The sequence below is a fragment of the Rhinatrema bivittatum genome, chromosome 5 (genome assembly GCF_901001135.1).
Source record: "Rhinatrema bivittatum chromosome 5, aRhiBiv1.1, whole genome shotgun sequence".
NCBI lineage: Eukaryota > Metazoa > Chordata > Amphibia > Gymnophiona > Rhinatrematidae > Rhinatrema > Rhinatrema bivittatum.
Window position 1 is genome coordinate 189702746 of NC_042619.1, and position 24778 is coordinate 189727523.

The window sequence follows — 24778 nt, forward strand, 5'->3', positions numbered from 1 at the left end:
ATTGCTTCAGACTTCACTGAGGAAGATGTAAGAGATATACCCATAGCCGCTTAGGGTACATTTTGACCAGTCATAATAGGCTTCATCTTATAAGCAGATTTGCTATATGATTGGCCTTATATTTAATCATCGGTCAACATCTCACATAATAGAGCTATTTTTTTCAATATTTTCATTTGCTTGTCCAGCCAAGGTAATCAACACGCCCACATGGGTCCATGTTTCGAACGCTTCCTGTTCTTTATCAAGGGCTAGAGTTCAGCGTTGTATTTGTAGTCCTTCAAGATTTGAGAATTCAGAGTTTCAATGATGGCGAATCTGCGGAAAAGCCAATATGGATTTATCCAAGGGAAGTCTTGCCTCACCAATCTCTACATTTGTAAGGGCGTAAATAAACATGTAGATAAAGGTGAGCCAGTTCATATAGGGGTGAATTTTCAAACATCTGCACGGGCGTACATGTGCACTTGCTACCCGAAATCAGAGCGGCCTGGGAGGGAACTTCCCTTCTACCTATTCTAACCTTCCCACCCCTTCCCTTAATATTTCCCATCCCTAGCCTTACTCTAACCCCCCTGACCTCTATCTTACCTTTTGCGCCTGCCTCTGGGCAGGTGCAATTTGTGTGCACCGGCAGCCTGCCAGCACGTGATCCTCTGACACAGCAGCAAATGGCCACTGTGCTGGAGACCTCTGGACATGCCCCCACCCTGGATCACCCCTTTTGTAAAACCCCGGGACTTAGACGTGTCCCGTGGCTTTACGCGCGTCACTGGGCCTTTATAAAATAGGCCCGGTGCATGTAACCCCCCTCCCCCATACACGTAAATCCTTTGGATTTACGCGTGTAGGGCTTTTGAAATCTGGCCCATAGAGTATCTAGATTTCTGGAAAGCATTTAACAAATTCCCTCATGAGCAACTTCTTAGAAATTAAAAAGTCATGGGAAAGGGTGCAAGGTCCTATTGTGGATTGAGAACTGGTTAAAAGATAGAAAACAGAGAGTAGGGCTAAATGGTACTTTTTCCCAATGTACAAAGATGTATAGTGGAGTGTCCCAAGGATCTGTTCTGGGATCACTGCTTTTTAATATAAATGACCTGGAAATGGGAACATCAAGTGAGGTGATCAAATTTGCCAATGACACAAAATTATTCAAAGTTATTAAATCATATGATTGTGATAATTGCAAGAGGACCTTGAAAAACTGGGAGACTGGCCATGCCAATGACAAATTAATTTTAAAGTGGACAAGTGCAAGTGATGCACTTAGGGAAGAGTAAACACAATTATAGCTACAATAATGTAAGGTTCTATATTAGTAGTCATCAATCAGGAAAAGGATCTGGGAGGCTAGGTAGAGAGAGAGAGGGCTAGTGAACAAGACTGCTGGGGACTATGTATTAGAGATGTGAATCAGAACCGGAATCGGTTCAGATTCCGGTTCCGAATCACATGTGGGGGCTTTTCAATTGGGCTGCCAGGAATCAAAATGGCACCTATAGCCTTTGCCCTTACTATGTCACAGGGGCTACCGGTGCCATTGGTCAGCCCCTGTCACATGGTAGGAGCACAAGATGGCGCCGGCCATCCAGTGCTCCTACCATGTGACAGGATCTGGCCAATGGCACGGATACCCTGTCACATGGTAAGGGCAAAGGCCATTGGCGCCATTTTGATTACTGGCAGCCGATGGCCCGAGTGCAGGAGATCGCTCCTGGACCCCCGCTGGACCACCAGGGCTTTTGGCAAGTCTTGGGGGATCCTCCTGACCCCCACAAGACTTGCCAAAAGTCCAGCAGAGGTCCGGGAGCGACCTCCTGCACTCGGAACGTCGGCTGCCAGTATTCAAAATGGTGCCAATAGCCTTTGCTCTTACTATGTCACAGGGGCTACTGGTGCTATTGGTCAGCCCCTGTCACATGGTAGGAGCACAAGATGGCGCCGGCCATCCAGTGCTCCTACCATGTGACAGGATCCGGCCAATGGCACTGATACCCTGTCACATAGTAAGGGCAAAGGGCCATCGGTGCCATTTTGATTAGTGGCAGCCGACGGCCCGGGAGCAGGAGGACGGCCCAGAGCGGGAGATCGTGGGAGATCGCGGGAGATCGCTCCCGGGACCCCCACTGGACCATCAGGTACCTGTAAAAAGTTTTTGGGGGTGTCGGGAAGGTGGGGGAAGCTAAGGGGTTACTTTTAAAAGGTAGGGTGGGTTTAGGGGATATTTTTGTGTGCCGTTTTCATGCCCTCCCCCAAAATGATACGGGAACCCCCACGATCAATATTGTGGGGTTTTCCTATCGTTTTGGGGGAGCCCCCGATTTCTGACGATTTTAAAAATATTGACGATATTTTCAATCGTCTGAAGCCCGATTCACATCCCTACAGTATGTATGGAAAGAAACTTGTGAGCATGTGTATGAGAGTTGGGGAGGGGGTGTGCTATGTGAGGATTTGTGTGTGTATGTGCCTGTGTAAGCATTTGTGTGTGTGTGGATATGTGTGTGCAAGACAGAAAGAGAGGGAGTGTGAGTGAAATTACTGAGCATGCGTGTATGCGACAGGATAAAATTTGTGTAGCCCCCCTTCCCCAATCCATAACATCTCAGGGTGACTGTGAATCGAAAAATCTCATGTATGGAAAGCTTCATTAGTGGATGTTGTTTAATGTGTCTGCTCTTTTGAAATATTATAATGGTGTTTTGGGAAATTTATAAACATTTTTATGAGGTTTAAATTATTGAATATTCTGTTCATCAGCTGTCTTAAAATATGTATTATTTTTATTAGTATAGTTTTACTAATATGATTGATGTTTTATAGATCTTGATTTTATGGTTGATGGTTCTTCCAGTGTGACCAAGGGGAAGGATTCTGCTAGTGAGTAAAAATAGCAGGAATCAAGTGGCATGAAACTGCTAAATTGGAACTCATTAAAAAACTTAACCCATCTCTAAACATTAGGGATGTGCAGAAGGAAAAAAATGTGTTGCTATTCGTTATTCACTTCACCGGGACCCAAATTCATTGCATTCATTTCATAGGGGAGGGGAAACCAATTTGTTGATATGTTTTATTTGTTTTCCGATTTCCCATTAAAGTCAAAGGGGGAAGTATTTGCAGTCTATTTTTGGCTCAGAATTGGAGTTTTATAATCAATTCTGATCAAACGTCTGGGGAGCTATCATCAGAACGAGAAAAGAGCTCCAAGGTTCTTAGACTGTGACAAATTGGCACCAAAGTGGCAAAGGGGTATCAGGAGTGGCAAGAGTGCTTTAACATAGGCGCAAAGCAACAGCAACAGTGTCAAAAACACATCACAGCTTCAAAAGAGAGCAACAATAACAGATACATGAACCCTCGAAGGCAGCACGACAAAGTGGCAAGACAAGTGGCATCAATATCCTACAGCACAATGAAGCGGGAAAATAGCAAGCAGAAAGACTAGCACCAACACACTGAGGAACCATGATAGTGGCTAGAACACCACAAGAGTTCAGCAAGTCATCTGGTGTATGGCAGCAAGGCAGAGTGGCAGAAAGCTGATAGGATCAAGACAGGCTGGCAGAGCGGAGGTAGTCTGGTCCCTGTGGTTTTTATAGGGGCAAGACAGGCTGGCAGAGATGAGGTAGTCAGGTCCCTGTGGTTTTCATCACGGCAAGACAGGCTGCCCCGGGGAGAGTTCTCTTTCCTTTGAGCAGGAAAGGGCTCCCTAGAATGGGTTGGCCCCTAGAGTGGAGCACGAGCCTTCAAAGCATGGCGACGTAGAGGAGGTCTCACTGTGAACAGCAGTTTAGTATGGGTCAACAGGTACTAAGAGACAGGCTGGCCGGCTACCTTGGGGAGAGTTCCCTTTCCTTTGAGCAGGGAAGGGCTCCAGGATGGTCAGGCACAGCATTAGCGGTCAAGCCCTTTTAGGGACATAAGGCCTAGACGAACAGGCATAGCAATCAAAGATAGAGGTCAAGCCCATTTAGGGACATAAAGCCTGGACAGTTAGGCACAGCAATCAAGAATAGAGGTCAAGCCCATGTAGGGACATAAGGCCTGGATGGACAGGCACACCAATCGTGGATAGAGGTCAAGCCCACGTAGGGACATATATCCTGGATGGACAGGCACAGCATTCAAGAATAGAGGTCAAGCCCACGTAGGGACATAAAGCCTGGACAGACAGGCACAGCAATCAAGGATAGAGGTCAAGCCCATGTAGGGACATAAGGCCTGGACGTACAGGCACAGCATTCGAGGATAGAGGTAAAGCCCACATAGGGACATAAGGCCTGGATGGACAGGCACAGCAATCAAGGCTAGAGGTCAAGCCCACGTAGGGACATAAGGCCTGGACGGACAGGCACAGCAATCGAGGATAGAGGTCAAGCCCACGTAGGGCCATAAAGCCTGGATGGACCGGCACAGCATTCGAGGACAGAGGTGAAGCCCACATAGGGACATAAGGCCTGGCCGGACAGCCACAGCATTCGAGGGTTTCCTTTGTGCAGGTATGTTGTGGTTTGATCTGTCACTTCTTCTTGAACTGGTTCACTGCCAGAAGAAAATGGCATCTTTTTCATTTCTGAAGGATAATTCAACAGAGGTTGCTTTTAAAGCAATAGTGACTGCCATTTGTGAAGCAAGAACAGATCTGGAGATTATTAACTGTACTTATGCACTTCAGCTGATGACAAAGGAACATGAAGAGCTCTCAGAAATAAGAAAACCGCTACTCAAGTCCAAATCTACAATATGAACCTATGTTGACATTGTGGTTTACACAATGCCTCTGTAAACTATGAGAAGACAGAGGATGAACTAGAGTACAACTACCACCAGTTTTCTATGGTACTAGAAACATTACTGTTGGCACCTAAGAAAGATTTTGGGAACATGGCCCATATTATGAAGGTCAGGAAAACTATTGCGTATATGAACTATGCAAGCTACAAACATCTGAAGCCAGCTTTTTATGTTCTTACATTCCAAATGTTGCGAAACAGGAAAAGAATATTCTGGAAAGAAGTGATGCACAAATACATGAAACTGAAATTAGAAATACCAGAACTAAACTCAGAGAGGCACAGCGTTAGAGGTCAGGAACTTGTAGGGACGTACGGCCTGGACAGTGGATGGACAGGCATAGCGTTTTATTCATCTTGCCATTCACAGCGAAAATTTGGAAACCCAAGCATAGGCATGTTTATTTTCAAAAACACTAGCATTTCTATCAACTCTGGTGCCAGCCTTGAGAGGTGAGGGCTCATGGTATCCCCTGTCATTGAAAATATATGTTCACTGAGCACAATGGTTGGTGGATATAACATATATTGCTAAGCCACTTTGGCTAGGTGTGGCCAGACAGTAGACTTGTGTGCTCAATATGCCAGCGGATCTGTCTGCATGTCATCTGTGGGCTCTGAGAGATACAGTGTCACTGACAATTGTGCTTGTGTCTCCTTCGCTTGGGTGGGCTGTGAGTCACTCATACCAACTGCTTTCTCTCTAGCTCGTAGCACAAAAGATGAATATTTATGGGCAAAATGCCTTTGGCATACTGAAGTGGAGGAGGAGGAGGTACTAGCTGTCGCTGACAGTGCTGCTCCTGCTTGGGCTAGCATAACTCTCTGAAGTGACTGCTGTTTCCTCCTCTACTTCATGCCTGATCTGTTCTGCCTATGATGCTCCTGTTCACTTACTTTTAGTAACAACAGGTTCTTCACAAATGAGAAACAATTGGACTGTAGGGCGAGTTTCCCTTTCACATGGGGATCACAGATTGTGGTGAGCATGTTTGTGTGTTCTTCAGCACCTCAAATGTCATTCTCTCTTCCTGTTTAAAACCCTCCAAATTTTCATCCATGAAATTAACTATAGGGATGATGTCAGCCAAGGTGGCACTTCTGGAATTCAGCTCCTCCACGGCATCCTTGAAGGGCTGCAGGATTTTTACCAGCTGACTCATGACTAACCAATCATGATGCCCTAGGGGATTCTGCACACCTATGTCCATTGAACCAGAAAGTTCATGAAGGGGTGTCTGCTGGTTCACTAACCTCTGCAGCATCATATAGGTGGAATTCCACTGGGTGGCAATGTCTTGAATGAGACACTTGTGAGGCATCTCCAAATCAGTCTGCTTTTGTTGGAGAACCTGCCCCGCCTTCACACTTCTGTGGATGTGTGCTACTAGGTACCTGCACTTCTGTATTAATGTATGCAGGTATTCATTTTCTTGGTGATTGGACTCCAACCCCAGAGCTGACTTTACTACCAGGTGCAAAGTGTGTGCAAAACATCAGATGTTCTGAAAGTGCCCCTCGGTTATTGCCTTTTCCATGTTTGCACCATTGTCTGTGACAAAGAACCCTGCCTGAGGATTCCTGTCTCGCTGGTGTAGTTGCCAGCCCTCCATTATCTGTCTGATGCATGCTAGAGTATTGGCTGCAGTATGGGCCTGGTCTGTCAGGTGGGTGTGCAGAAAAGCCTACCTCTACCCTGATACTTGTTCACTAATAGAGCTGCTGCCTGCCCCTGCCTCAGCCAGGTCCCACCAGTGTGCTGTCAGGGAGAGGTAAGAGTGTACAGCATTCATGGTGGTCCAGATATCGCAGGTGAAATGCACACTCTCCTGTGCCTTAGCTAGCAGCACTTGCATGCGACTGCAACACTGCTTGTACAGGCTGGGGATGATCTTTCTGCTAAATGTGGTTCTGGAGGGGACTTTGTAATTTGGAACTACGACCTTCAGAAAATGCTTGAAACCCACATTCTCCACTATCTGCAAGGGCTGGCCATTAAGGGCAATCATTTCCCCAATGCTCCTGGTTACAACTTTTGAGGCTGCCTGCCTCCTACCCCAGGATAGCATTACCACACTCCACCCCATTTCCTCCATGGTGAGTTGTCGCTTCTGCCACATGGCAGGGGGCTGCTGGCCTGCCACCTGACTGCTAGAAGGGGCTGAGTACATGGGGTGACTCTGCTCCTTTTCAAACACTTTATGCTGCCTGGAAAAAGGGGTCACCTGACTGGTTCTGTCACCATCCCCAGATGGTAGTACTGTTGTTGGGTGTTGCCTCTTCATATGATGTGTCATGCCAAAATTAGATAGATGTCCCATATTCTTGCCTCTGCTAATAGCCCTGTCACAGTAATTATACAGAGCAAAACATGGGTCCTCTGTCACTTTAAAGTGGCTCCAGATTGCAGATATCTTTCATGATCCCTTCTCTATAGCCTTCGGCGTGGATGCTAGCACTGGAGCTGAAGTAGTTGATGCATACTGAGAAGCAGTGCCAGGGGCATCAGTAACACTCTGTGCCTGTGCTGACTGCTCTTCCTCCTCCTCATCATCAGCTTCATCTCTCCTCTGCAGCACTGAAGTGGAGGCTAAGACAGGACTAACAAATCCTCCTAAACCTTTGTCAGCTATTACTTCTTCCATTTCTGATGAGAATCCCACACAAGATGATTCTTCATCGGAATCAGAAGCAAACATTGCCTGCGCTACATTGTCAATGCTAAGTCGAGACTGCTGTTGCACTGCTGCTTTTTCATGTCGCCATTTTGTCTTGCATGACTCAGCCTCCCCTTCCCTCACCTCCAAAACTACAGGGTCAGAAACAGGTGGTGGCGATGCATCATGTTTAGATTTCCTTTTTTTTCCAGATGGAACTGGCTGCCCTCCAGAGATTTTAGCTTGGAACAGGTCCCTTTTTAACTTTAATGGGGGACTGGCACTCCCTTTTGAGGTGTCTCCTCTCCCAGTCCCAATCACCCGACCATATCTAGCTTTCCCTGACATTATGGATTTGATGTCACTGCCTACCAGGTATTTCAATTAAAAGAATTATTTCCAAAAGAGGCCCACTGGGAATTTCGCTTCACAGACCACCTCTGTCCCAACATACTCGAGCCTGCAAAACTGGCTGCCCACAGGCACAGTGCCTTGATGTCCACCTATGTAATGTATGTGCACACAAAAAAGTAGTAACTACAAAAGAGATCCACTGGGGATTTGGCTTCACAGATCACTGCTGTCCCAATATACTTGAGTCTGCAAAACTGGCTACCCACATGCACAGTGCCTTGATGTGCACTAATGTAATATATGTGCACACAAAAAAGTGGTAACTACAAAAGATGCCCACTGAGGATTTCGCTTCACAGACCACCGCTGTCCCAATATACTCGAGCCTGCAAAACTGGCTGCCCACAGACACAGTGCCTTGATGTCCACTAATGTAATATATGTGCACACAACAAAGTAGTAACTACAAAAGAGGTCCACTGGGGATTTGGCTTCACAGATCCCTACTGTCCCAATATACTCAAGTCTGCAAAACTGGCTACCCACAGGCACAGTGCCTTGATGTGCACTAATGTAATGTATGTGCACACAACAAAGTTCTGACTAACTACAAAAGAGGCCCACTGGGGATTTCCCTTCTGAGACCACCACTGTCCCAATATACGTGAGTCTGCAAAACTACCCAGTGCCCACTGTTACTGATGCCCAGTGTAATGCCTTCTTGGATTAAAAGAGTATAGAGAGACAGTGAGTTCAATTAAAAAAAACAAACCAAAAACTGCAGTTATGTCAGTTAACAAAAAAGCCTGTCTTGCCACAGCAGCAAAATCGATGAAATATCTATTTCAATGGCAATACTATTAAAATAGCTACAAATTGAATATATCTCTCACCCACAAAACCCAAATGCTGCTTGCAACCGACCCCAGGGGGTAAAATAAGCAGCAAAATGTCACTGCTAGTGCTAACAGCTTCTCTCAGTGGCACAGAGAGACCGTCTCAGATCAATAAAAAAATTTGCAGTAAAAAAAAAACAGGGCTAGTAGCTGGCACTGCAGCCAAATTGAAGAAATATCTTTTTCAATCAACGTAGTTAGCAATTGAATACAGATTTGAGACAATCGGACTAGCTCTGAGTGCAGCCACCTTCCACAGGCCACCTCCCCAGACCACCCCTGCATAGAAAGTGCATGGCACGCTGCGTGCTTAATGTATATATAGTGCTGGTTCATCAGGAACAGCATCGCAGAGCACTGAGCAAGAGCGGGAATTCGCTGCATTAGAAAAATGCTTAGCACTGATAAGTTGCATTCTGGTCTCCTTGCCAACCTGTCTGACCCACTCTATGACAGGGCTGTGAGGTCACTTATGACTCACAGGAAAGGGCTGGTTTTTTGAATGGATACATCCACATGGCGTTCACCTATTTCAAACGGCCGCTAAGAAATCACTGTGAGTGAGCCAAAAGAATAAAACTAATGATATGTTTGTATTTGTGGGGGATCGCGATATGTTTCGCGAACCCACAAATACAACAAATATGGACCTATACGTTGCGGATTGCCAATGCATTGCAAACGAATGAACACCCCTACTAAACACTGTGTCTTGCCTAATTCAATGCCTTCTCTCTGTTCTGTAGACATTTTACTCATCTCTTGTACATCAATGCATGTATCCGATTTAGTGGACTCTTTCCTCAAAAGCTCATGCTTTAATAAATTAGTTTGTCTATAAGTTGCCAATTGATGCCTGTCATTTTTGCTCTACCAGACTAACAAAGTTGTCCCTCAGAAGATTTTTTACCACATGCTAGTGAGTAGTTTCTGGGTAGGGGTCTTTAGCAGTCTGACTTGTTCTATTTTCAATGGAAAGTATATTGGTTTCTTAAGGCCTGTTTTAATATTTGTAGTGCTGCTCTTTCCTGGGTATGGTGGTAACTGTTTGAGACCTGGGAGTTAATGTTGTTTTGATTTGGCAGATTTGTTTCTTGGGGAAAACTGTAGTCTTGGCAGGCTGTGATAAAATACAGTCCAATAAAAGTTAAGTATTATACAAAAATACTGTATGTAAGCCACTGAGACAGTGTAGGATCTGTCTTGATCTGATATCTGAAGAAGGGATCTATACAGTTTTAAAATATTTTGTACAGTATTTTTACATGCATGTATTATTTTACAGATATTTTTTGACAGCCTGACATATTCTGTTTTCCTAATAGGAGATGTATTAGTTTTTAGGGCCTAATGTAATATTTGCAGTGTTGTGTTTTTATAGATAGGGTAATTTTTGCATGCGCACTATTTTGGTATGAAAGGTTTACTATATTATAATTCCTTATTCATGCCTTTCTGAAGGCTAAGCCCATATCCAATACATGCTAAAATGGGCCTAATGTCATATTTATTTATTTATTTTATTTATTTAAAATCTTTTCTATACCGTCGCTAAGTTATATACCATCGCGACGGTTTACATGTAGGCACATAAATTAATGTAGGTTAAAGTGTACTATAGTACATTCTAACAGGTGCCGTCAAAGGTTCGGTTACAATATATCATTAGACATTTAGTGAAGTAGTTCATGACCAACTGTACCAAGGTACTTATACGGGTAGAATTATCACACATAGTATTATAGTTATGCATATCATATGGATTCTAAATATCTTCTGTGTCTTTGAGAGAAGGGCTTGAGGGAGTGAGACTGCTGGAGACCTGTGGGAGGGGAGGGGGAACTGAACAAGCAAGACTGTTGCTGACCCATTGTGAGGGGATGTGAGACTGAGTCCACTGCTTTAAATGTCACTGCATGCCACTGTCCACAGGTGCAAGGCGTAGGTATCAACCAGGATACAATACAGACTGCTAATGACAGAAGATGTTTGTTCAAGTGTGTGAGAAGCATATTAACTGTTCTCAGAGACAACATCTCAGACAGTTTTCAATTTATCTTCTCAATTACATACTGCAGATGAAACTAATCTGTTGCATAAGAGCCTTTCCTTTGTACCTACTATTCAATATGATTCTTTCATTACTAGTGTGCAGTTATTTAAATTTATCTCCCAGTTAAAAATAAAAAATAAAGGGGCGGATTTTAAGAGCCCTGCTCGCCGGTGCGCCTATGTTCAATAGGCCTAACGGCGCGCGCAGACCCCGGGACTCGTGTAAGTCCCGGGGTTTTCCGAGGGGGGCGTGTCGGGGGCGTGTCGGGGGGCGGGCCCGATCCGCGTGGCATTTTCAGGGCGGGACGTAGCATTTCGGGGGCGGGCCCGGGGGCATGGCTATGGCCCGGGGCGGTCCGGGGCATGGCCGCGCCCTCCGGACCCGCCCCCAGTTCGCGTCCCGGCGCGCTAGCGGCCCGCTGGCACGCGGGGATTTACGTCTCCCTCCGGGAGGCGTAAATCCCCCAACAAAGGTAAGGGGGGGGTTTAGACAGGGCCGGGCGGGTGGGTTAGGTAGGGGAAGGGAGGGGAAGGTGAGGGGAGGGCAAAAGAAAGTTCCCTCCGAGGCCGCTTCGATTTCGGAGCGGCCTCGGAGGGAACGGAGGTAGGCTGCGCGGCTCGGCGCGCGCCGGCTATACGGAATCGATAGCCTTGCACGTGGCTCGGCGCGTGCTGGCTATACGGAATCGGTAGCCTTGCGCGCGCCGATCCAGGATATTAGCGGATACGCGCGGCTACGCGCGTATCTACTAAAATCCAGCGTACTTTTGTTGGTGCCTGATGCGCCAACAAAAGTACGCCAAATTGCGCTGTTTGAAAATCTACCCGAAAAATTTCTTCCTCTATGTCACCATTATCAGTTGCCACCTTAGCTTGAAAGTCAAAGTGGATGTCCCTGGGTCCTGCTGATCCTATAATAGCCACATTTGAAAATCTGGTAATGTGGGACATTAATTGCATTGAGACACAATATTCTGAATCTTTTTCCTAGTGAAAGACAAGCCTGTAGATCTATTACCATCTGCCTAGCTGTCAAAGATGGTGGTTTAGTCGTTCAAAATTAGAGATGAGCTTTGTTTTTTCGTATCGGGTTGGATTTCGGTTCGGGTACTTTGTTGAAATTTTTGTTTTTCCGCGGATCATTTTTTGTCGCCACAGATCGGGAAAACGAGTAGGAAAACGAATCAAAAAAAAACAAATTTGGAAAAAAACAAATTGGAAAACAACCACCCCAACCCTTCAATTTTACTTTCTTACAACCCCCCCACCATCCCGATCCCTCCCCAAGAATTACTAAAAACCCTGGTGGTCCAGCGGGGTCCCGCGAGCGATGTCTCCCTCTCGGGCCGTCGGACCTACCATGAATCAAAATGGCGCCGGTGCCCTTTGCCCTTACAATGTCACAGGGGCTACCAGTGCCATTGGTTGGTCCCTGTCACATGGTAGGAGCAATGGATGGCCGGCACCATCTTGTGCTCCTACCACGTGACAGGGGCTGACCAATGGTATGCAGGTGAAACCGAACCACGACAAATTAGGCAATTTTGTCGAAATTGCCTAATTCGTGATAAACGAATGCACATCTCTATTCAAAATACTGAAGAATATAATATTGAAGTACTAGGCCAATTGTTAGACACCACATTTTATATCTAATTGGGTGAAGATACTATAAAGAGGCTACAGATTCAAATCTAGCACATGCTTGATGAAGGTCTCGCATTGAATTTTATTTCTTTCAAAAAATATAATGTCCTTTTAGAATTGCATCCACATAACCAGATTTTTACACTATTCTTAAAATATATAAATCTTTAACAGCTCCCCCAGGGTCATCCAATTGTGTCTGGGATTGGTTCCATATTAGATCCACCCTCACAATATTTAAACTCATTTTTATATCCACTTGTGCCCAAGTAGGTCTTATATACGTCACTCATCTCACTTCATACAAACCTTGCAGTCTCATGATTTTGGCATAGGATCATGGATTTTGGCCACAATGGAAATTACATCGCTCTATACCAGTATCCCAAGAATACAGCATTACAAATCATCTATGACATCTTGCTAATTAATAGTTTTTCTTCAACTTTTAGAGATTTTGTCTTTCATTTGGCAACAATGACACATAAAGAAAATGTTTTTACTTTTAAACATCAGCTCTAAAAACATCAGAGTTATAGTCATGGAAGCCACCATGGCCCAATCAGTGGCATGTATATATATATTTTGAAGATCAAAATATCTATCCTTCAAATTGTTGTCACATAATGCTCTTTGTGGTTTGTTTTATAGATGATATTTTTTTTTTCATTTGGACATATTTTGTTACATCTTTACATTAGTTTTCTCAATGGATTAATGCACATGACCCTCATTTACAATTTTCTGTACAAATATACAAAGCCATACTGAGCAAATTATGTTTCTTAATTTACAGATTATGAAGAAGGACAATAAACCTGTGACCACAGTTCATACAAAACCAACAGACAGGAATATGTTTCTACATTTTGAGAGTTATCACCTCAGGAACCTGCATACTAATAAACCATTGGGTTAGTTTTTGAGGCTCAGATATCTCTGTGACAATACTGATGAATAGGGATGTGAATTGGGTGCCCGATCGTTCCTGCTTTTGGGTTCGCCTGGCCGGGAAAATCTCATTTTCCCTCGGATCAACATTTTTTTTTTGTGAAAAATCGGTTTTTGGCTTAGTGCGCGCTAACGGGAGTTTTTTTTGTTAGTGCGTGCTAAATCCCGTTAGCGCGCACTAACCCGAAAAATGATTTTCACAAAAATTTGGGAGAAAAGTGTTCATTTCTTGTTTTAACCGATTATATAATGAATTAAAAAATATCGTACAATATTTCAATTCATTATAAAAACAATTCACATCCCTACTGTTGAATATAAAATGCAGGCCATGTGCAGATGAAATTCCTCGAGAGAGGGTACCCATCGACGGTGATTAACAAGCATTCAAATGGGGCCTTTATGCCAATAGAGATCTGCTGCTCAATGTTCAATTCCATCAGACCACAGATTGTCCAGTTTGTGAGACCCCTTTTTCCAGGAAATCTGATCAAATATCAAAGATTATTTTGACACACTGGCATGTTTTACAATTGTACAGTATTTTTCATTGTAAACCAATGTTTACCTACATGTGAGGTTTGAAATTGCAAAACAAATTGGTAAACACAGCACCAAGACAATTGAGCCACTCAGCAGTTGAATCAGCAGGATGGTTATCCTGCCAGAAATATGTTATATGTGAAAATGTCCTTTCTCTGCAGACATTTGAACTCCAACCTTAAATATCCAGTTTGTGCTTAGGAAATATATATTTTTTTAGCGTAATACCATACAGGTGTTATATGCCATCCAATGCCCATGTTGAAAATTGTACATTGGACACACTAAGGCCTGGATTTATCAAAATGCACTAAATATTGCATGTGATAGGAAAAGGGGTGTTTTATGGTAATAGGCAGTTTATTGCAATTTGCACTAATACCTATGTGAAACGCTAAGTTACTGCAAATTGCAATAACATTTTTGTACTTTGAGATAAGTGCTAGAATTGTTGTATTACCTACATACAACCACTGAGGGGACCATGTTGAGTAGGTCTAAGTTCTTGGAGAGCCAGCCTTTATTTCAAATACTTTCTTTATTAGCACCTGTTACTACATCAAAGACTAGCATTAGATACAGCTAATCTTTTATTATTATTTAAAATTTGAAATCCTCCAAATATTTCTGAAACTGAATTTCATAGGCTTATTCTACTCAACTATAATAAAATTGCTCAGCATATGTATCTCTGGTATGCACATTGAGAGCCACCCTTTCTCTCTGTGTACTCTCCAGCTCCTTCCCTCTCTCTCTCTCTCTCTCATGGTCCCCCAGTGGTTGAATGCAGGAAATACAACAGGTCTGGCACTTATCGCAAAGTCTGAAAATGTTATCGTAATTTGGCAGCACTCACTTAGCTCTTTGCTTAGGTAATTAGCACACATTGCGATAAACTGTATATTAGCATAAACCATGCCCCTTTTGCTATGGCATGCGATACTTATTACATTTTGATAAATCGAGGCCTAAGTGCACACACCAAAATATAAATGCCCCATTGCGGGAACATGAACAGTAGCAACCTTTGCTGACATCATACAGTCGTGTAATTAAACCCCAGCCATTCTCCAAGTCTTTTATACCCCCCCTTAACTTCCCTTCCACCAACAAAAGAAGACAAAGAATCCATATATATGTGCAGCCATAATAGTGCCAGCACTTGAGGCAACAACAGGTCCTTCTTCCATGCCTTGCTGCCTGCAGTGCATGTTTTATTTATTTATTTATTTATTTATTTATTTATTTAAAAACTTTTCTATACCATTGCCAAGTTAAATACCATCGCAACGGTTTACATGTAGGCACATATTTAATGTAGGTAAAAGTGTACTATAGTATATTCTAACAGGTGCCGTCAAAGATTCGGTTACAATATATCATTATACATAGTTATTTAGCGAAGTAGTTCATGACCAATTGTACCAAGGTACTTACATGGGTAGTTTTATCACACCTAGTATTATAGTTATGCTTATTGTGATGTAGACTTCATAGACTAATCTACTATAGAGTTCTAAGTTCTGTGTGTCGGTGCCTTTCTGTCTTTTCCTGAATAATTTCTCTCTATTCTCTTGTCTCCTTGTAAAATGCTTGTTTAAAAAACCATGTTTTTAAACTTTTCTTGAATGCCTTGAGATCACTTTGTAGTCTGATCTCTGGAGGCATTGAGTTCCAGATTATGGGTCCTGCTAGTGATAGGGCTCTTTCTCTCACTTGTGTCAGTCTTGCTGTTTTAACTGATGGAATGGTTAGGAGTGCTTTATTTGCTGATCGGAGGTTCCTGTGTGGAGTGTGTACCCGTAATGCTGTGTTCAGCCAATCTGATTTCTCATCATAAATTAGTTTGTGAATGATACATAGGGTTTTGTATTTAATTCTGTGTTCAATTGGTAGCCAATGTAACTCTGCTAGAGTTTCAGTTATATGGTCCCTCCTTCTTTTTCCGGTTAGTATTCGAGCTGCTGTGTTCTGAAATATTTGCAGGGGTCTTAATGTCATATTAGGTAGTCCTAGCATTGCAGTAGTCCATGCTGGAGAAAATTAGTGCCTGTAGAATTGTTTGGAAGTCATTTTGAGTTAGTATTGGTTTAAGTTTTCTGAGTACCATGAGCTTTGCATAACCTTCCTTTACTTTTAGTGATATGTGTTGTTTCAGATTGATTTCAGGATCTATAATTATTCCCAGGTTGTGTACTTTTCCAGTTAGTTCAATTTTCTGGTTGTCTTTGAGTGTTATTGAGGTTTAACTGATTTCAGAATTTTTTCGTTCTAAGTGTAGAAATTCTGTTTTATCAATATTAATTACAAGTTCCATTTGTGTCAGTAGTTGTTTTATAATGCTTAGGTACATGTTGGCTAGGTTTAATGTTTTCTCTAAAGTGTCCTCTATGGATAGAATTAGTTGGATCGCCGGCGTAAATGTAGTGTATAATTCCTAGCCCTGCAAGTAAGTGGCATAATGGCAGCATGTATATGTTAAAAAGGGTCGCTGATAGGGCTGATCCCTGTGGAACTCCTGTTTTGAGATTAATTTTTTCTGATAATGTGTTGTTGATCTGAACTTGGAAAAACCTGTTTTCTAGATATGATCTGAACCATTTTAATGTTAGACCGTGTAATCCGATTTCCTCCAGTCTATTTAGTAGTATTTTATGGTTTACTGTGTCAAAGGCTGCTTATAGGTCAAGCATTAGTAGAATGTAGTGTTTACCACTATCAAAGCCTCTTAGAATGTTATATTCCTGCCTGCCTTGTTCCACTCCTTCTTGTCCTGTTCCTGCCTGCCTTGCTTCACCTCTGTTCCAGTCCTTCTCCTGCCTGCTTTATTCCAGTCCTGCCCTGCCTTGCTCCAGTCCTCCTCCATCTGTCCTCAACTGGTCTCTTCCTCCCTACCTCCATTCTCTAACTGCCTCTTGGATCTCACTATTGCATGGATTGTCATGTTGCCTGCTCTCTTCCTGCCTTGACCATTGCCTGGATACCAATGCTACCTGACCTCCACCTGCCTTGACTTTGGTCTGGTTTCTGATTCTACTTGACCACTGCCCATGGGATCCTTGCCTAAGTCCAGCCGAGGAGGAAGTCCTGCAGAGGAAGAGGATGTTAAAGGTAAATCCTAGCTCCTGTCCCTGTTCCACTGAGTCCACCTACTGTCAGTAGGGGGGCCAACTGAATTGCTAGTTAGGCAGTATTAATCCTACCACAGCTAAAGGGCTCATACCCTGTGACAGTGGAGTTAATGTTTTATAAATGAACCATATCAAAAAACAAATCAAAAAATGAAAAAGAAAACAAGAAAGGAAAAATGAACTGAAACAAAAATGTTGGTCCTGCAAATTACAGATATATACCATGCTCATTTTTAAACGATCTAGGTTTCTTCTCCATAACCTAACCATTTCACCAGTTTCAGTTTTTATAAAAGTGTTAACATTCCAAAGCCTGAAATGTCTTCATTCTTTCTGATAGGTCATGAGGTCATAGAATTTTATTTTAGACTGCATATTTTTTTAAATGGAGTAATTGCAGCATCGTATATCTTTTTTGTAATTTGCAAAGAAACTAATACATGCACTCTGAAAATGCAGCAAAATTTCACTTGTATGTCCTGGATTAAGTATACTGCCCCTAAAGATGGAATTTGTGTTGTATAAATATTTTTTTGAATTCCATTTCTTCTCAGAGTTCAGAGTTCACAGTATTCTGTTGTGGTGGGAGCATAGCAGAGTTATATGATCTTAGTCAATGGTCTATATGAATAGTTCTTAAATACATATAATAGATTGTACTAATGAAAATAATTCAATAATAGAACAATAATTTATATTTGGAACTTTAAATAATAAAATCAGTATGAATTTAGTGCAAGATTACATTATATTTATGATTGGTATGTAAATGTTTCTCAGGACATAAGGATGGCTGGGAAAGTCCATGTAACAGTAAAGTTGGACTATATAAATAATTCTCAAAGGGAAATTACATATGAATCACATATGAATAAATAAATAGGTGTGCCCACACCTCTTGGTGATTATAAACATTAACTTCCAATAGGGATGTGAATCATTTTTCAACGATTAAAATTATCGTCCGATAATGTTTATATCGTCTTAAATCGTTATAGAACACGATACAATAGAAATTCTAACGATTTATCGTTAAAAATCGTTAAATCGTGTTAGTGAGCACTAACTCGAGTTAGTGCGCACTAACTCCCCGTTAGTGCGCACTAACTCGATTTAGTGCGCACTAACTGAAAATGATACAAATAAACACTTTCCAGGTCACTGAAGGTCAGTTAGGAATGAATATGTGTTCCTATTGGCTGGCTGCCCTCTTATCTATTGATGTTACCACTGAGGTGATGGTTGGGGGGATGGGAAATGGAACTGGAAACTAACGAACACCAACAGAAAATGAAACAAAGTGTTCACACTTCCCAGGTCAGTAAAGGTCACTTAGGAATGAATATGTATGTATGTATTCCTACTGGCTGGCTGTGCTCTTATCTATTGATGTTACCAATATGGTTGGGGGGATGTGAAATGGAAACAGTTGGAAGCTTGACAAAAAAAGTAATGTAATGATCAGCACTCACCTGACTAGAACTTGTTTGTTTATTATTTTTGTTAGCAGGCACCTGAAATGCTAGTGCATGTTGAATTTGCCAATCACTGTGCATTTTAGAAAGGTGGTCCTGGCTGGAACTGTACACAGTTCAAATATATGTAATTGATTGTTGGTAAGTGTATTTTTTAAGTAGCCACACTGGCACCAGTATGTTTACTTTTCCTCCTACTTAACTCACTAGCTCAGCTTTGTAAGAAGGGCTTCTCTGCTTGTGTGTTGTTTTTGTTTGGTGTGAGGAGAGCAGAAACATCAGATCTTTATTCAATCTACTACAGTCATCTCTTACAGTGCCCTATCCCTATTAATACCAGGAGTGTTGTGATCTTCCTGCACACAGTGCCCTAACCCTGATACCAGTCTGAGACAGCTCCCTCCCTGCATTACTAGTGAGAGGCTGGCTTCACAGACAGGGGGGAGCTGCCTGACCCTCACTCCTGACTTCCCCCATGTCCCAGCTAGTGAATGGTGTGTGGGTGAGGGGGGGGGGGGGAGGATGGTGAAGTCTGAGACAGCTCCCTCCCTGCATTACTAGTGAGAAGCTGGCTTCACAGACAGGGGGGAGCTGCCTGACCCTCACTCCTGACTTCCCCCATGTCCCAGCTAGTGAATGGTGTGTGGGTGAGGGGGGGGGGGAGGATGGTGAAGTCTGAGACAGCTCCCTCCCTGCATTACTAGTGAGCGGCTGGCTTCACAGACAGGGGGGAGCTGCCTGACCCTCACTCCTGACTTCCCCCATGTCCCAGCTAGTGAATGGTGTGTGGGTGAGGGGGGGGGGGAGGATGGTGAAGTCTGAGACAGCTCCCTCCCTGCATTACTAGTGAGAGGCTGGCTTCACAGACAGGGGGGAGCTGCCTGACCCTCAGTCCTGACTTCCCCCATGTCCCAGCTAGTGAATGGTGTGTGGGTGAGGGGGGGGGGGAGGATGGTGAAGTCTGAGACAGCTCCCTCCCTGCATTACTAGTGAGAGGCTGGCTTCGCAGACAGGGGGGAGCTGCCTGACCCTCACTCCTGACTTCCCCCATGTCCCAGCTAGTGAATGGTGTGTGGGTGAGGGGGGGGGGGAGGATGGTGAAGTCTGAGACAGCTCCCTCCCTGCATTACTAGTGAGAGGCTGGCTTCACAGACAGGGGGGAGCTGCCTGACCCTCACTCCTGACTTCCCCCATGTCCCAGCTAGTGAATGGTGTGTGGGTAAGGGGGGGGGGGGGAGGATGGTGAAGTCTGAGACAGCTCCCTCCCTGCATTACTAGTGAGAGGCTGGCTTCACAGACAGGGGGGAGCTGCCTGACCCTCACTCCTGACTTCCCCCATGTCCCAGCTAGTGAATGGTGTGTGGGTGAGGGGGGGGGGGAGGATGGTGAAGTCTGAGACAGCTCCCTCCCTGCATTACTAGTGAGAGGCTGGCTTCGCAGACAGGGGGGAGCTGCCTGACCCTCACTCCTGACTTCCCCCATGTCCCAGCTAGTGAATGGTGTGTGGGTGAGGGGGGGGGGAGGATGGTGAAGTCTGAGACAGCTCCCTCCCTGCATTACTAGTGAGAGGCTGGCTTCACAGACAGGGGGGAGCTGCCTGACCCTCACTCCTGACTTCCCCCATGTCCCAGCTAGTGAATGGTGTGTGGGTGAGGGGGGGGGGGAGGATGGTGAAGTCTGAGACAGCTCCCTCCCTGCATTACTAGTGAGAGGCTGGCTTCACAGACAGGGGGGAGCTGCCTGTCCCTCACTCCTGACTTCCCCCATGTCCCAGCTAGTGAATGGTGTGTGGGTGAGGGGGGGGGTGGATGGTGAAGTCTGAGACAGCTCCCTCCCTGCATTACTAGTGAGAGGCTGGCTTCACAGACAGGGGGGAGCTGCCTGACCCTCACTCCTGACTTCCCCCATGTCCCAGCTAGTGAATGGTGTGTGGGTAAGGGGGGGGGGGAGGATGGTGAAGTCTGAGACAGCTCCCTCCCTGCATTACTAGTGAGAGGCTGGCTTCGCAGACAGGGGGGAGCTGCCTGACCCTCACTCCTGACTTCCCCCATGTCCCAGCTAGTGAATGGTGTGTGGGTGAGGGGGGGGGGGAGGATGGTGAAGTCTGAGACAGCTCCCTCCCTGCATTACTAGTGAGAGGCTGGCTTCACAGACAGGGGGGAGCTGCCTGACCCTCACTCCTGACTTCCCCCATGTCCCAGCTAGTGAATGGTGTGTGGGTGAGGGGGGGGGGAGGATGGTGAAGTCTGAGACAGCTCCCTCCCTGCATTACTAGTGAGAGGCTGGCTTCACAGACAGGGGGGAGCTGCCTGTCCCTCACTCCTGACTTCCCCCATGTCCCAGCTAGTGAATGGTGTGTGGGTGAGGGGGGGGGGGGTGGATGGTGAAGTCTGAGACAGCTCCCTCCCTGCATTACTAGTGAGAGGCTGGCTTCACAGACAGGGGGGAGCTGCCTGACCCTCACTCCTGACTTCCCCCATGTCCCAGCTAGTGAATGGTGTGTGGGTAAGGGGGGGGGGGGAGGATGGTGAAGTCTGAGACAGCTCCCTCCCTGCATTACTAGTGAGAGGCTGGCTTCACAGACAGGGGGGAGCTGCCTGACCCTCACTCCTCCGGGGTATTGTGATCTTCCTGCACACAGTGCCCTATCCCTGATACCAGGGGTGTTGTGATCTTCCTGCATGCAGTGCCCTATCCCTATTAATACCAGGAGTGTTGTGATCTTCCTGCATGCAGTGCCCTATCCCTATTAATACCAGGAGTGTTGTGATCTTCCTGCATGCAGTGCCCTATCCCTGATACCGGGATGTGTGCAAGAAGATCACAACACCCCCGGTATCAGGAATAGGGCACTGCGTGCAGGAAGATCACAACACCCCCAGTATCAGGAATAGGGCACTGTGTGCAGGAAGATCACAACACCCCTGGTATTAGGGATAGGGCACTGTGTGCAGGAAGATCACAACACTCCTGGTATTAATAGGGATAGGGCACTGTGTGCAGGAAGATCACAATACCCCTGGTATCAGGGTTAGGGCACAAGTTCTAGTCACATTGACTGATCACATTACTTGTTTTGTCAAGCTACCAACTGTTTCCATTTCCCATCCCCCATATACTGTCAGTAGGAAACTTGGTAACATGAATAAATAAGAGGGCAGCCAATAGGAATACATATTCATTCCTAAACTGACCTTAACTGACCTGAAAAGTGTCAAATTGTATCATTTTCAGTTAGTGCGCACTAACTCCCAGTTAGTGCGCACTAACTCCCGTTAGTGCGCACTAACTCGAGTTAGTGCGCACTAATCGGAAAAAAACGATTTTTAACGATTTTTTAACTAAAAAATCGTGCCTAAGACAATTTTCTTGCCCTGCCACACGATTTCTATCGTTAAGACGATATGGAAAACGATTCACATCCCTAACTTCCAACCACCTCCGTGAACTTATTTTTTTGAAATTTTTCTGAAATGAATTAAAATCCCAAAAGGCAAAAATACATTTTATGTTACCTTTATTCAATGATGCTTCACTCTTAAAATCGTTAAGAATCTTTACCTCCATATGTAGGTTGAAAACCTGCAACTCATGCATAAGTAAATACATTCACCCTTTTGTAGATCTTAAAACTCTGTCAAATTCCAACTCATTCAACGATGAATATTTTCTCCCTTCTGAGGCTGTTAAATCACTATGGAAATCCTGACTAGTCAAGGTGTGGGTTAGAAGACCGAAGAAACAATGAAGTAGGACTTGTCAAACACTCAAGAATAAGGTGATAATTTGTCTTCTGCAGTATGTTCACAGTGTCAACATCCCCTGAAGAAGGATGGGTAGTCTGAAACATGTACATGTCAGGATTGCCATAGTGATTTAACATCCACAGAAGGCAGAAAATATTCATCATTGCATGAGTTGGAATTTAACAGAGTTTTAAGATCTACAAAAAGGTGAAGGTATTTACTTACGCATGAGTCACAAGTTTTCAACCTACATATGGAGGTAAAGATTCTTAATAATTTTAAGAGTGAAGCATCGCTGAATGAAGGTGACATAAAAATGTATTTTAGCCTTTTGGGACTTTAATTCATTTCAGAAAAATTTCAAAAAAATAAGTTCATGGAGGTAGTTGGAAGTTAATGATTATAATCACCATGAGGTGCGGGGGATACCTATATTAACATATGAAACTTTCAACTTACCACCAAAAATTTTTTTTCTAGAAATAAAAACATTTATAATAGATTTAAAATAAAACATATCAAATAAGCAAACACACAGATTCTGTGGTATCAAACAAGAACATTTCACATTATAAAATATTAAAGAAGGGAAAACTATACTTTGAATACTAGTTCACAGTGATTGGACAGTATTATCTTTACTTCTTTTGATTTATTATAACTCTGATAAGAGCTTTTATCATGTGCGTTAGGAAGTTATCACACGCGATAATGTCCTAACATACATGATTACTACTAGGGATGTGAATCGTTTTCCATATCGTCTTAACGATAGAAATCGTGTGGCAGGGCAAGAAAATCGTCTTAGGCACGATTTTTTAGTTAAAAAATCGTTAAAAATCGTTTTTTTTCCGATTAGTGCGCACTAACTCGAGTTAGTGCGCACTAACGGGAGTTAGTGCGCACTAACTGGGAGTTAGTGCGCACTAACTGAAAATGATACAATTTGACACTTTTCAGGTCAGTTAAGGTCAGTTTAGGAATGAATATGTATTCCTATTGGCTGCCCTCTTATTTATTCATGTTACCAAGTTTCCTACTGACAGTATATGGGGGATGGGAAATGGAAACAGTTGGTAGCTTGACAAAACAAGTAATGTGATCAGTCAATGTGACTAGAACTTGTGCCCTAACCCTGATACCAGGGGTATTGTGATCTTCCTGCACACAGTGCCCTATCCCTATTAATACCAGGAGTGTTGTGATCTTCCTGCACACAGTGCCCTATCCCTAATACCAGGGGTGTTGTGATCTTCCTGCACACAGTGCCCTATTCCTGATACTGGGGGTGTTGAGATCTTCCTGCACACAGTGCCCTATTCCTGATACCGGGGGTGTTGTGATCTTCTTGCACACATCCCGGTATCAGGGATAGGGCACTGCATGCAGGAAGATCACAACACTCCTGGTATTAATAGGGATAGGGCACTGCATGCAGGAAGATCACAACACTCCTGGTATTAATAGGGATAGGGCACTGCATGCAGGAAGATCACAACACCCCTGGTATCAGGGATAGGGCACTGTGTGCAGGAAGATCACAATACCCCGGAGGAGTGAGGGTCAGGCAGCTCCCCCCTGTCTGTGAAGCTAGCCTCTCACTAGTAATGCAGGGAGGGAGCTGTCTCAGACTTCACCATCCTCCCCCCCCCCCCCCTCACCCACACACCATTCACTAGCTGGGACATGGGGGAAGTCAGGAGTGAGGGTCAGGCAGCTCCCCCCTGTCTGTGAAGCCAGCCTCTCACTAGTAATGCAGGGAGGGAGCTGTCTCAGACTTCACCATCCTCCCCCCCCCCCTCACCCACACACCATTCACTAGCTGGGACATGGGGGAAGTCAGGAGTGAGGGTCAGGCAGCTCCCCCCTGTCTGTGAAGCCAGCCTCTCACTAGTAATGCAGGGAGGGAGCTGTCTCAGACTTCACCATCCTCCCCCCCCCCTCACCCACACACCATTCACTAGCTGGGACATGGGGGAAGTCAGGAGTGAGGGTCAGGCAGCTCCCCCCTGTCTGTGAAGCCAGCCTCTCACTAGTAATGCAGGGAGGGAGCTGTCTCAGACTTCACCATCCTCCCCCCCCCCCTCACCCACACACCATTCACTAGCTGGGACATGGGGGAAGTCAGGAGTGAGGGTCAGGCAGCTCCCCCCTGTCTGTGAAGCCAGCCTCTCACTAGTAATGCAGGGAGGGAGCTGTCTCAGACTTCACCATCCTCCCCCCCCTCCCCTCACCCACACACCATTCACTAGCTGGGACATGGGGGAAGTCAGGAGTGAGGGTCAGGCAGCTCCCCCCTGTCTGTGAAGCCAGCCTCTCACTAGTAATGCAGGGAGGGAGCTGTCTCAGACTGGTATCAGGGTTAGGGCACTGTGTGCAGGAAGATCACAACACTCCTGGTATTAATAGGGATAGGGCACTGTAAGAGATGACTGTAGTAGATTGAATAAAGATCTGATGTTTCTGCTCTCCTCACACCAAACAAAAACAACACACAAGCAGAGAAGCCCTTCTTACAAAGCTGAGC